The sequence below is a fragment of the Sus scrofa genome, chromosome 14 (assembly GCF_054392235.1).
Source record: "Sus scrofa isolate SSC_HxYL_T2T_F1_AM1 chromosome 14, Sscrofa_HxYL_maternal_Yorkshire_Landrace_v2.0, whole genome shotgun sequence".
Taxonomy (NCBI): domain Eukaryota; kingdom Metazoa; phylum Chordata; class Mammalia; order Artiodactyla; family Suidae; genus Sus; species Sus scrofa.
The window spans coordinates 87,111,817-87,127,066 of record NC_139396.1 but is presented as its reverse complement, the minus strand read 5'-3'; positions in this window follow the sequence as shown (position 1 = coordinate 87,127,066).

Genomic DNA, 15,250 nt, shown 5'->3' with positions numbered 1-15,250 from the left:
AAAACTAACCAGAGCAGAAAAGGAAGGATTTTTAGTTGTTGTAGGAACAATGAAAGCATGTGAATAAAAGAGAGAAAAGGTTTAAAATACAAGTACTGAAAGAGAAAAATAGTTTAAGTAATATAAATATTCTTATCTAGGGAGAAAAAATTGGGAATCTTAGGAAATAAAAGCTAGTCTACAGAATCAGAAACTTAGGATTAATTCATATAAATCAGAGAAAAAAGAAGCATTAAATTTCCACAAAGAGCTATAGATAGATGCAGGAAAGACATTGGAATCATTCCTACAGAGCCTCAGAAAAAATGGAGGGGAAAAAGCAAGGAAAAGTCAAGGAGATGGATAGGGAAAAAATGTGGCAAGGAAGTGAAAGAAAAACAAGAAAGAAAAACATGGAGGGGGCAATATTTACAGAGAAATTCCCATGATTTTTAATGACAAAAAGCTACAGATACATAAAATGTGAGTGAAAGAGTTGAGTCATTACGCCAGCTGGCTGCTGAAGTAAAGCCTGCAATGTTTCTTTATTACGACAATTGACCGGCCAGATAAATTATGATTCAGTAAGTTACAGGTGTGGGAAATGGAGTGGAAACGTACAAGGGACTCAGCAAACTGTAAAACTGCATTGGCTTTATCAGCGGACTCATGTTGAGTCCATCTAGTTGATGAACATCCTTATCAGCCAGCAAATATAAATGACTTATGGGAATAATATTTCAAGGCATAATGACACAGCTATATCTAGTATTCTTCTAAGATCTGGGTTATTAAATATTAAATATCAAAGCTGTAAATTATAGTAGCAGCTTTATATAACTAAATTAAATTCAAACAAAACCTAATTTCCTTAATCATTGGCTGTAATCCTCCAGGAACATATGCTATTAACTCAACTACAAATGGCACAGAAATTGTCTGACTTCAGTTAAGTTATTTTATATCAAATTCTAATCCAGGGCAGACTTTCTCTGTAAATCTCCTACAGGGATTTTAATACTTCTACAATCATATTGGCTTTTTACAGAGTAACTAATCTTTTCATACTCTCATTTCTCACTCCTTTATCTAATTTTTTATTTTTTCTCTCTCTTTTTTGTTCTCTCAGACCATATTCTAAGTCAAGTTTTTCAAAACAACCTTCTGTGGAATTAAAAAAATTATCCAAAATTATCAACAGAGTTATCCTAACCTAAGATTCTTCATGGAGATCTAATTAAACTTAACTGGGAGTATTTATAGATCCAATTAACTGTCTTATAGCCATGTAAGTCAGAGCAAACCCAAAATAGTAAAAAAATGATCCATATAATTTGGCTCATTATCCCCATGGCCAAATGTTTATGATGAAGTTTGCTCCATGATGAAGTATATTGTGTCTATTGTAATTATGAACAAATGGCTTAAGTGAATTTATTTTGTGCTTTTTCTTGGACAGATGTTAACCGTATTTTCAATAGTCCATTATGGTCAAAGACTAAATAATATATGATTAAGAATCTACAATAGCTTAAAGCAAAAGATTTGGAGAGAGAGGGAAAAATTCGTTCATCTTATGGGGATATATGCAGCTGTAAGGAAATGAGAGTCCTGGCAAAAATGGATGCCTGGAAGTTTGGCCTTCTGTTCCTAAGCAGGTAGGGGAGGCATGGGAGCTTAGTCTTGATAGACACTTAGAAGAAGGAGTGTAATTATTTAAGGTTTTAACCCTATATGTCAGGATGCCTCAATGTGAGGACGGGGCAGTCCAGGACTACCTTGAATCCAACCAAATGGCAATTCAACATGGTGGGAAGGTTGGCAGGCAGAGGGGCATCTAAAGGCTGAAGAACCTTCAATGTTACATTCTCCAGACCAGACTTTCCCAGCCTTAAGTTTTTTCCAGACTTATTTTTGTTTGCAAATCTCTATCTTCACTCTGGTGCCTAATAGGAAGATCAATGTGGACTCAGCTCCTATCATAGTCAGGGTCTCATCATGGGATACCTGGCATCCTCAAAGGTCGACATTTGTCAAAGGAGATGAATTTAATGAGGACCAGTTTACAGAGGCATGGGCAGAATTAATGGAGCCAATACAGGGTGTTGAAACACCCAAGGGCTGACAACTTTGAAGCTGTTACCTCCTTTGAGCTACATGTAGAGACAAGGCAAGGAGTCCAGAGAAGGATTTGAGTCATGGACCAGGGTCCATTTGATTGAAGTAATCCCAGGATGTAGTCACAGACAGAAATGAGGTTAGACAGAAGAATAAGTTCTCTTACTTTTCTCTTCTCCTGCCTCCTGCTGTTGCTTCATATATATATACACCTATGCTGTATACACATACATCTATCTATCTATCTATCTATCTATCTATCTATCTATCTATCTATCTATCTATCTATCTATCCTCCATCTACCAATCATCTATGTATATAGATCTATTAGCCATATAAACTTATGTATAGAGAAATTCCTTATTCATATGTATCTATATAAGCATGTATTCATGTATATATAAATTAACTTTGTTCCATATTTAAAGTAAACATAAGAATCTATGTTCTGACTAATTGCTATAGATATCTGGGCTGGTTGATCTTTACATAAGGTAGCTGTCTTTGAATTATTACTTCTAGGTTCCCTTCAATGCCTGACAGCAAGCATCCTTAAAGGCTGAGTCCTCAACCTTCTACTCTTTCTCCTTACATTCTTTTCCTAGAATTCAACTATTGCCTTTATGCTACTGTGGCTTCTGACCTCAAGGCACAAGTCATAATCCATAGTAACAGTATTTTCTTGAAGTGCAGAATTTCTTTATTTCTTTATTTCAGATAAATAGTGCTTTTATTTCCTTTCAGAATTTAAAGTTCATCACAGAAAATGTTGGAAACATAAAACTTTACTTCATAAAAGCTCTTGACAGTAGTAACACAGACAGATACGAATGTGGTAATTTGTCTAAACACCTAGATCTTTTTTTTTTCTTCCCTAACAACAGTGTCCTGTTATACATTTCGGGTTTTTTCCTACTTTCCTAACTCATGTTGGGTGTTTTCCCCTCTTCAAGGCATACGGTTCTGTGTACCCTTTCTAAGTAGGCTGATTGGTTCTATCCTAATTTAATCAGAAACCTGAGGTGGTTTCCAGGTTTCTTTTTAACTTTTATTTATGGAAGAGCAGAATTTAAAATGAGGGCTCTCCTTTGCTATGAAAAGGACTAGAATTAAAAATGAAATAGACCCACTTTTGTCCTTTCTTGTTTAAAAATGAAGCAACCCCCCAAAAAAAACCAAACAAACAAACAAACAAAAAGAGATAAAGGGAGGAAAGAGGTCCATCAAGCTAGCAGTAAATGTCTAAATTACATTCTTAATACTAGCCATGGTTTGCTCTGGAATCACAAATAAGTCTTGATCTAATGTGGTTTAAGACATGTATAATGCAAATGTTCCCAGGTCTCTCTAGCTTGTGGCTCTCCAGCTTATAGATAAAGTCACCCAAAGAGTCTTTCCTCAGGACTCTGAGGGGTGATGGCTGTCATACACATGACTGATAATCCCTCTGCCCTGTTTGAGGTTCAGTGCCCTTGTGACAGACAATCATCTCCAAAAATGCCAGGACTGCAGTCATAGCTTCATCACCACTTGCCTTAGACTCTCTGGTTTTCTTCTGTAAGATAGGAGGAAAATGCCTTTCCTTTCTCACCCCACACTCACAGGCAACGTCCATGGTGCAGTGGCTTGGTTTCCTGGTGATAGCTGGTTGTAATACTCATTCCAAGCACAGAGGTGACTCAGGGCTTGAGGAGTTACAGAACAGCCTCCCAGAGCACACAGTTCTCCTTCCTCTCCTACTCTGGCTGCTCACCTGAGTTTGACTCAGAGCTAGAATCCCTCATCCAGTTTGGTGAGTGTTGTCTCTCAGGGGCCCTCCTATAATGTGTCTACCATTTTTACACGCACCAATCCCCCCTCACTCTGTAGCAGTCTATATCCCTACTGTGGATGAAATTCAAGTTCTTTAAGATGTATGGATCCCAAAGGCAATAGTTTGCATCTATTAACTCAAAATTCTCAGTCCATTTCCCTCCCTCCCCCTCCCCCTGGAATGGATAAACAATGAGATTCTGTTGTGTAGCACTGGGAACTATATCTAGTCACTTATGATGGAGCATAATGGAGGATAATGTAAGAAAAAAGAACGTATATATGTATGTGTGACTGGGTCACCTTGCTGTACAGTAGAAAACTGACAGAACACTGTAAATCAGCTATAATGGAAAAAATAAAAATCATTTAAAAATAAAAAAGATGTATGGGTCCCACAGAAGCCTGGGGCAGGGCGAAGTCAGTGAGGTTTGGAATGTGCAGAGTTGGGGAAGAGGGTGGGAAGGGAAGCATGAACGGTATCATTCTCTCTGAAGTCAGGGGAGCAAGCTTCATTAGCAGCATACCAGGTGGGGCCAGGAGTGTGTAGAGGAGAGAGGGGTAAAAAGGGAATTTGAAGTGTGGGGAGAAGGACCTGAAATCCACCTTCCACACAAGCATGTCCACAGCTCAAAGCTGCCCTCAATATTCCTTGATAGGTGTATGTGGTCAGCCACACCAAGGTTTCATTCCTTGTAATCAATCTTTAGCTTTTATTCCATTAAGGATATTTTCATCTGTGACTAAACTTTCAACTCTTAGCAGTTTTAGGAAATGTTAACAAATGTCTGGAGTGCCCTTGACTCAAAAATGGATGGGGTTGATTCATACGAGACTATTTTTGAAGCTTCCTGAATTTCTTGTAAAAAGTACCACTGTCTATTAACCAGTGCCTACTGTTTCCTTTCATCATTCATCACTCATTTTACCACCACATCTTGGGGAATTTGTTGTTGATGTTATAAGGGTATCAACTTGATAGAAGTTAGTAACAGTGTTGATATGTGATTTTTCTTCAGGCTCTATGGGCAACAAAGGCAGCATTGGTATAATTCTTGGATCTTGTTTAAAAAATTCCATTTTTTCCCTACATTGGGGATTTAAAAAAAAGTGAAGCAATAAGAATTGCAGTCAATTTCATGCTCAATACAAAATATCATGAGCTGAAAATTTCTGTGCTGGAGGCTTCAAAGAAAACAAAATGTATATGTGGCTCATTTTAAAGGCATAAAACTTACCTATTCCATTAGGTAATCTGTAGAGTCCAGATGGCTTCAGCCATGGCTGTGAAGTCATCACAATTTTCTGAAGAAAGTTACCCTTCAAATTACAGCTACTGTTCAATAAAAAGGAAAGATGCTATAGTCATGGTATGCGTGCAAAATTTCAGCATTATCAACTTTTGACTTCGGGAAAAAAAAATAAAACCCTTTTGTTTCTCCAAGGAAAATCAGTACCAATCTATTAATTGAATCTAACATTGCATCTATTGGAGAGTTTAAAAATAATTTGACAGAAAAACTGCACTGCTTTTATTTACAGCTTCATAGGTCATCTCTAAAAATCTATGAAGGCAGCAGAGTGAAAAACTGAAACAATGAGGGCTGCTGGAGACCACACTCTTGGCTTTTCCTTAGGACTTAGAGTGTAAAGCTGAAAATATTTCAAGAACTCACTTGAACTTTGTCAAAAAATAGTTTTGCCCAAAGAATTAAAACCAGTTCATTACTAATATAGGGGCCTTGCAACCAATTAGGGTCCTGGAAGTTGTGTGATTTAAAACACACACATACACACTCACACATAGACACACACAGATGCCAGACATTGTCTTTGTTATTCTAGTATATCTTCTAGGCATGCTTCAGCTGCAAACTCCTTAGACCTACATCAAGTCTTCTATGACCCAGTGGGTAGCATAATGTCAAGTTGTCAGGATAACCAGGTGTGTCATCTGCCAGCCCTACAGATATCTGGAGATGATTAAATGAAAAAAATGTACATTCTCACCATTCAGGGAGGAGTAGCCTCCAGGTAAGCTTATATGTATAGCTGGGTTTCTGTTAGAACCAACAAACAGACTTTTTTTTTTTCTTTTTATGGCTGCACCCATAGCATATGGAAGTTCCTGGGATAGGAGTCTAATCAGAGCTGCAGCTGCCAGCCTATGCTGCAGCTTGTGGCAATGCCAAATCCGTAACACTCTGAGCAAGGCCAGGGATCAAACCTGCAACCTCACAGAGACAAGGTTGGGTTCTTAACCCATGGAACCACAACAGGAACTTCCTCCAAATAAACTTTTTAAAATCAATTTTTAGTCATTACAACCGTGAAGATTCAGAGGAAGAGACACACTAACCCACCCTAGAACCTAAGTCACTCACAAGAATACTGCCTGAGGGTAGGGGCTGTATGCATCTTTTTCTTCATTGCATCTCCAATGATAAAAAAAGCTTTCAATAAAATTGACTGGCTCTCTCCTCTCTTTCTCAGTCATTCCCCTGCTATTAGCAACTTTGCCATGCTGCTTTTAAGACAACATGGTAAGGTTCAGCAATTTTTATAATCAGCCCTCAAAATATTAGTAATATCTGTGTGTTCTAATTTACTTTAAAAAAAATTAATTTAGGGTCTATGCCCAGCCTAGACATTTAACAGAATGGATGAGCCCATGCAGGCAATTTTGGGACTGATATACTTTGAATTCCCTCTTCTGTGATAGTAACGGATATCCTCAATTAGGGCTTTGGTCATTACGTTAGTCATGTCAGGACAAGATATTACACACTGGGTGGCTTAAACAATAGCCTTTTTTATTTTTTTCTCTCTCTCATAGTTCTGGAGGCTGAAAGTTCAAGGTTAAGGTGCTGGCAGGGTTGGTTTCTAATGATATCTCTCTTTCTGTCTTGAGGGTGGACACCTTCTTGCTATGTTCTCTTACAACTGTCCTTTGTGCACCCACAGATGGAGAGTGAGAACTCTGGTGTCTCTTCCTCTTAAGGACACCTGTTCTATTGGATAGGGCTCTACCTTTGTGACCTCATTTAAACCTAATGACCTCCTTAAAACCCTGTCTCCAAACTCAGTCATATTAGAGTTTAGGGTTTCAGTATACGAATTTTTAAAAATTTATTATTTATTTATTTATTTATTTATTTTTTAGGACCATACCCATGGCATATGGAGGTTCTCAGGCTAGGGGTCAAAGCAGAACTGTAGCTGCCAGCTTACACCACAGCTCACAGCATCACCAGATCCTTAACCCACTGAGTGAGGCTAGCAATTGAATCTGTATCCTCATGGGTACTAGTTGGGTTTGTTAACTGCAGAGCCACAACAGGAACTCCTCAATATACAAATTTTGAGGGTACATAATTCAGTCCGTAACTTTCCACCCTCATAGTACTTAAGTTACGACATATCAATTAGAGAGTAAATGTTGCTCAAGGGTTTTCTATCCTCCTCTGGGAAAAGGGTTAGTGTGTTTTGGTTGTACATAGGACAATTGTATCATATTAGGTATAAGGATAATCTTGTTATTTGCCTTATCTGGAGATTCAATATGGCTTAAGTAGAAGTGTATAGATGACAAGTTGACAAGTGGTGGACTTGTGATGATTAATGTTGTATGTCATAACTGGGCCATGGAGTGCCCAGATATTTGGTCAAAAATTATTCTGAGTTTTTCTGTCAGGGTGTTTTTGGATCAGATTAACATTTAAATGGGCATACTGAGTCAAGTAGATTGCCCTCCACAATATGGATGAGCCTCATCTAATCAGCTGAAGGCCCGAATAGAACAAAAGGCTAACCTTTCTACAAACGAGAGAAATCTCTGGCCTGTTAACCTTCAAACTGGGACAGCTGCTCTTCCTGGTTCTACAGAAGGTCACCATTCTTCACACTCAAACTGGGACATGGACTCTTCAGGATTTTGAACTTGCTGGCCTCCATATTCATGAGTCAATTCTTTTAAAATAAATAAATAAATAAATTATTTTTTTTCTGGAGAACTCTGACTAATAGTCATTCTTGCATTTCAAAGCTGGCTATCTCCCACTTACCGTCAATTATGGGTACATGAATTTACTGTAAATATTTCCTGTGGGTTGATCATATTTTGTTGTTGCAAAATTTAGAAATCAGAAAATTCTAGTCAGAGTTCCCACAGTTTTATGACTCCTAATGTGAGTCATAAATTCGAGTGATCGCGAAATATTCAAAAGACTACAGAATACTTCCTAAATTCTGTAACTCGTGAGCTACAAGACCTAGGATAAATTATCTGCTTTGAAATCCAGTTCTTCATTTGGAAGTGGGGATAAAGACATCCTCTTTCTATATTTTGAGACCATGTTATATTCTCATGATATGACTCATAGAAGTTCTTCTAAAGATGCAGGGTGTCATCATATGATTGGACGTACTACTATTACTGCCTAACATACATATGCACTTGTGTCTGGGGTTTATTTTGAATGAAAAATGCCCAAACTTTAGGAAACAGATCTTATCATGACAAGCCCCTAAGGTTCAGTCAAGGGCTACTCTCCCTGCCCACTGCTTTGGCCAATAGCCATGGTCTACCAGGGATCTACTTTCCCACGGAGCGTGTGAAGAGTTTTAGAATTCTTCTAATGCCTCACACGTTCCTGGCAGCCACTGCCATTGGACCTGAGCAGGCAACAAGTTGACACCTTGTTGTCATCTCTGAATTAGTTAAGAATTAATCAATTCTGTGGGCCAGACTGACCTGCCAAAGGAATGTCTACATTACTATGAATTTCTATAATGGTATGTAGATTTGTGGAAGAGTCAGGAACATATGCCCAACCTTCATGGCTGCATGTAGCAGTCATCAACTTTGCAGCTGTATGCCTCAGCATATTGAACCCTTGTGGTTGGATAAACATGTCTGCTCTCCTCTGCAAATTTCCTTACAAATTCTGCAGTTTGTGGGAGCTGTCTTTGCAGAAGGGAGTTGTCTGAGAGGGAGCAAGAACTCAGACAGACTGTGTGCCAAGAGAAGAAAATAGGCTGGATTATCCATCTCCCTCAGCAACTCTTTCTTGCCTTCCTCCCCCACTATAGGCACGTCCTTCTGGGGATATTTTCTCAATTCTTCTCCAGATTACATGGGAGAAAGAAGAATTCTCTGATTAAAGTAAGCAGAAGGTTTTATGTTTCTTTTTTTTTTCACTGAGTCATAGAAAAGAAACAAAACAAAACACATTCAGCCCAACTGAAATCTAACCAATCATATAGCTTTATTAAACATAGCATCGACAGAAAGAAAATATGAAATTCTTGCCCAGGAAGGATGCATGCCAAGAACAGAGTAATTTTCTGGCTTTGTCTTTCATATCTATAAATTTTTTTCTTTGTGCAAGTTACTACGTTCATGAATAGCTGTTGATATTACACATTTGGGAAACTTACAAATGGACAGTGAAATGCGTTAGGGATTACCAGATGTTAGCCAGCCACACTCCATGAGAACCTTACTCACATTGGCTTTTGACCTCCAGAGGACCTAAAACCCCTTTCTTTTTTCTTCTATTATTTGATCTCCTTGTTTCTGGGGCCAAGTATATATTGGATGCAAAATTTTTTTCAGACCAAAACTTGGCATGTGAACTCTTGATTTGGCTGCAGTTGGGTTACCACCAATTTGCAAAATAAAGTATGAATAATAATCCAAGCTGTAAGAGTGTAAAGTAAAATAAATCTTTACTTTACCATCTTATCAGGGAATATAAATCATTCTGGCACGTACGTCAACCTTCATTTTTGTGTAAGAGTTCCAGATGTAGTTATGATTCAATTTTATAAATATAACCAACTTGTTAAATATAAAGAGAAGAAAAGACCCCATGGATCTCATGAATGGCCCTTCCTCATGAATACAATCTGAGCTCAGAGCCATGGGATCTGATCTGTATTCATGCGACAGTGTTGCCTCTGCACACATTTTTCTCATCTCTTTGTACCTTACTCAATCAAATGCCTTTTCCCTTTGCTTATTTTCTGCCATGTATGTTTCTTCTTGATCTACAAACAGTAGATTAACCTTTGGGGGTGAAATCTGGGCCAAAAGGGGAAATTATTTTTTTGGCTACACCCATGGCATCTAGAGGTTCCTGGCCAGGAATTGAACCTGTGCCATTGCAGTGACCTGAGTCACAGCAGTGACAATACTGGATCTTTAACCTGTTGAGCAACCAGGAAACCCCCGAAAGGGAATATTGGAGAGTTCTCTTTTGGTGCAGTGGGTGGCTCAGTTCGCTGCTGTACTGCAGGTTCAATCCCTGGCCCCAAAATTTTCACATACAGCCAGTGGGGCAAAAAAACAAAAAAACAAAAAAGCCAAAAAGGGGAATTTTTATAGAACACATAATTGCAGCAATGATTTAGGATGCTAAACTCCATCATTTTTACATTTCAAAGTAGGTTTCAATATTAAACACTTGCTGTAAGTTTTCAAACCTCAGGTCTTGGTCATATCAGACCCCACTGCTGCTCTACCTGCCTGACTGGGCACCACCACCTCTTTGTCCTCTGTGTGCAGACCTTGCACAGACTGGCCAGAGCACCCAGCATTCTCAGCCACAGTCAAAGGTGGCCCTCCTATATTATACACAATATACTATGGTGCGGGCACATTACCTTCTTTTAGCCCAACAACCTTTTAGAGCAGAACTCTTACAATGAGGAAAGTGAGGCTTAGATTACTGCACTTGCCTATAGTTACACGGTTAGGTCACTGGATACCTAAGCCCCTATGGGAAGCCACTTCTTTCTGCCCATGTTAGAAGCATCTCTTCTGACCATCCTTCCATTTTGGCCACCCTTGGTCACCGAACAAAAGGTATCACCATTACTTCTCCTCTCCTTGGTATGTTTTTATCCTCTGCTGTTCTTCACTTCTGCACCCCAAACTAGCCCAACACCCAGGATGCATTCTGGCACCCCACTCAGCTCTGACTCTCAGTAAGAGTCTTCCTCTGTTGAAGTCGGTGGCACCTGGGTTTAACATAGTCTGCCTCTCTTAACCCTTTAGGCATCTCCTTTTATTTACTCAGAAGCTTGACACATGGATTAGTTTCCTTTTCTAACAAAGTTTTTTTGTTATTGCTTTTTGTGTGTTTGTTTGTTTGTTTTCTTTTCTTTTTTTGGCTGCACCCATAGCATATGAAAATTCCTGGACCAGGTATCGAACCTGTACCACAACAGTGACTTGAGCCACTGCAGTGACAACAGCACCTATTGTGCCACAAGACAAATCCCTAACAAAGCTAGGTTGTTTATTTTTTTTCTTTTTAGGGTTATACCTGAGGCATAAAGAAGTTTCCAGGCTAGGGGTCGAATCAGAGCTACAGCGTCAACCTATGCCACAGTTTGAGGCAACATCAGATCCTTAACCCACTGAGTGGGGTCAGGGATTGAACCTGCATCCTCATGGATACTAGTCAGGTTCTTAACCCACTGAGCCACAATGGCAACTCTACAAAGTTGGTTGTAAGAGCTTCTGACTTTCCCCTACCCTTACAGGAACATCAGCCTTCATACCCCCTTTATTTTCTTCCAGTCTGCTACCTTGCTCCATTTCCCTTTTCAACCTGCCCATGGAATCTTCCACTGAGGTCTGAACAGTTAATATTCACCATCTTTGGTTCCCTTAGAGCCCCATGCTCTGCCCAACCTGTCTGGGAACGCCAAACCCCAGGTGAATGTTACAACCCATGTTCTCTGTATTCTCACTACGGCCAAATAAGACAGCTGAAGGCTGCCCGAGGAAAGTGCATATTCCTGTTTGTTGGTGCTCATACCAGCTCAGAATTGTTCTGTAAGCCTTCATTTGCCTTTGCCTAGAGTCTGCTCTCTTTACTTTTGGATACAGGCCCAAGGCTCTACTACACTCCTCAAGATCCTCACCCAGCATCCACTCCTGGCTGCCAGCATGCAGACTCTCATCCTACATCCTATTTCAAGGTGGCGGCTGAGGTCATTGGGCCTTATCTTTGTCAACTTCCCGTCTCCTTTTAGCCCTGGCCTTATCTTAATCCACAAGCTTCCTTCCTTCCTTGCAATCTCGGAGGAGAGAAAGTCCCTTCTGCCTGGAATACCTTCCCCATTTCCCTCCATTTGGCCAACTCCTCACTCATATTTGAAGGCATCCCAGGTGGTCCTTCTTTCAAGGTGGGTTCCATAAAGCCTGTCCCAGAGATGGAGCAGGAGACTCTCCTCAGAGCTTGTACTTCTAACATGCTAGCATAAAGCTGCTGAAGTGTGTGCTGCCTAGACCAGGCTGGGAAGTCCTCAAGGTCAGAGACCTGGTCCCATTCACTTTTAGATCCTCAATTTAGTGCAGGCCTGTCACATAAAAGGGACAGAATTTTACTTATTTGTTTTTGTTATCAACTTCCTTCCTTAACTGAGCTGGATGTGTTTCCTCAGCAGTCTAGACAAAACAAAAAAACCAAACATCAGACTCACAGATCCACCAAAGAGATTGTCCTGTGCTTTTATATTTCATTTCTATTTAAAAGATTTTACAGATAATACAGTTTGTAACATATTATGTGGGTATACATATATACACATACATATTCATATTTTTCCAGTACTTTATATGCCATAAAAATATCTTTTGTTTTCCATTCTTAACACTATTATAAACTAAATAAGTTGTGACCTTAAACAAGTCACGTGCCCATTCTGGGCCACAGTTTGCAAAGTGAGGAGACTGGGTGAACTCAGTTTGCAAAGTGAAGGGACTGGTTGAACTCAGTGGACTCTTCAGCAATGAGATAATTTTGTGGATGACAATGAAAATAAGCAGAGACTCTATGCGTGGGCGATAGCAGGAAAATAACTGCCTCTGGTATCCTAAAAGTATTTTCAAATTATCACATAATAATTGCCTTAACTGAATTTCTAAAGTGAGTTTTTGAACTTATAAGCTGCTTTTAAATAACATTAAATCACAAAATAAAATCGTACATTTGTATGCCAATTCCCTTTTTTCCCTTTTTAAAAACACACTTTTAAATTTTATAATGATTTACATAAAATTTGCAAAGCCTGTACACCCCTTATCTGTTTACCTCTTGTTAATATCTATTACTACCAACCAAACTCTAGACTTCATTGAGACTTAACTAATTTTCTACTAATGTCATTTTTTGTGTTCCAAGATTCCCATCTGGGGTACCATACTCCATTTAGTCATCATGTCTCCTTAATTTCCTCTGGTTTGTGACAGCTTCTCAGTCTTTGCTTGTTTTTCATGACCTTGATAGTTTTGAGAAGTACTGGTAGGGTATCCTGCCAAATGTCCTTCAATTTGGGTTTCTTAGATGTTTTTCTCATGGCTAGACTGGGGTTATGGGTTTTGGGGAGGAAGACTAGAGAGATAAAGTATTATTCTCATCACATCATATCAAGGGTATGTACAACAACATACCTTATCACTATAATTTTAATCTTGACTTCACTGTTCTTCTACAGAGCAATTTCATATTCATTACCTCAGGTGGCTCTTCTAAGAATCATGGTGTATATAAGGCTGGCATCCTCAGCTCCATTTTACAAAGGAAGACTTTGAGGTAGGGGCTGTAACTAAGGCATTATAATTGCTGCTGCATCAGTCTCTTCATAGCAGCTTGACCCCTCTTCTAAGTCACTCTTAAAAGAAGCACTTATAAAAAGCAACGCCAGGATTGGTGGTTTCTTGCGAGCACTAGGACACAAGTTCAACCCCTGCCTTGCCCAGGAAAGTGGGTTAAGGATTCGGTGTTGCCACAGCTGCAGTTTAGGTCATCACTGTGGCTCGGATCTGATCCCTGGACTGGGAATTCCATATGCCACAGGGCGGTGAAAGAAAAAAAAAAAAAAAAGCAATGTCTTAGAGTTCCGTAGTGGTTTAAGGATCTGGCATTGTCACTGCTGTGGTGTGGGTTTGATCCATGGCCTGAGAACTGCAGCATAACAAGGGCTCCCCCAACCACCCCCCTGCCCTGCGCCCCTGCAAAGCAACATCTTAAAATGCTTTCCAGTATATATTCATCTTCCTGCTCCTGTGGTTAAGAATTTTCATGACTGTAACTATAAACCTAGGCCTATTTGGACAAATACAAAATGGATCAAAATGTTCAAGGAACCAATCAAATAATGACCAATAATAAACTATACACTAATCATGATTGAAATTCACATTTTGAATGAACTTTCTTTTTTCAAACTGATTATTTTGTGTTCGATTGTCATAATCCCTTTTCATTTTTTTTTATTAAATTATAGTTGATTCACAGTGTTGTGCCAGTTTCTGCTGTGCAGTAAAGTGACCCAGTCATACCCATATATACATTCCCTTTCCTACATTATCTTCCATCATGGTCTATCCCAAGAGATTGGATATAGTTCCCTATGCTATACAGTAGGGCCTCATTGTTTATCCATTCTAAATGTAATGGTTGGGGTTAGTAGATACTTTATTACCTTAAGAATTCAAGCCTTCTTAAGTAGATCCCCAAAATCCTTTAAAAGAAATTTTTTTCCTCATCTGTAAAACAGGCTTGTTATTTACAAACAGATATAACATTTTGGGTGTGTAGAAATGCTGCTCACTTTTCAGTCAGATAGGGACTGACTGACTACTGCAATGAACACTGGAGACACCAATAACAAAAATAATCATTATTATCATAGCAATATTAATAATAGCTAACATATTTAGTTCTTACTATAAGGCAGGATCTGGGCTAAACGATAATCTCATTTCATCCTCAAAATCTATGGGTTAAGTGCTACTTATATCCTCATTTTGCAAGTGAGGAAACTGAGGCTGAGAGAGATAAACACCCACGTTTGCGCAGATCGTATTTTTGAAAAAAGTTTTATTGGAGTACAGGCGACTCACAATGCTGTATACAGATCATATTCTTGAAGCAGTTTGGTAGGGCTGCCATAACAAAATATCTGGACGGATGGCTTAAAAACAGATATTTACTTTCTCACATTCCTAGATCACAGAAAGCCCAAAATCAAGATGTTGGCAGTTTTGTTCTCATCTGAGGCCTCTCTCTTTGGCCTGCAGATGGTCACTTTCTCCCTGAATCCTCACAGGGCCTCTCCTCTGTCACATGCATCCCTGTTGTCTCTGCATCCAAACTGCCTCTATTTATAAGAACACCAGTCAAACCATATTAGGATCCACCTTAATGGCTACATTTTTAAAAAATTTAAATTTAATGGAGTATAGTTGACTTAGAAAATTGTCTTAATTTCAGGCATACAGCAAAGTAAAACAGTTATAAATATATCTATTTTTTTCAGATT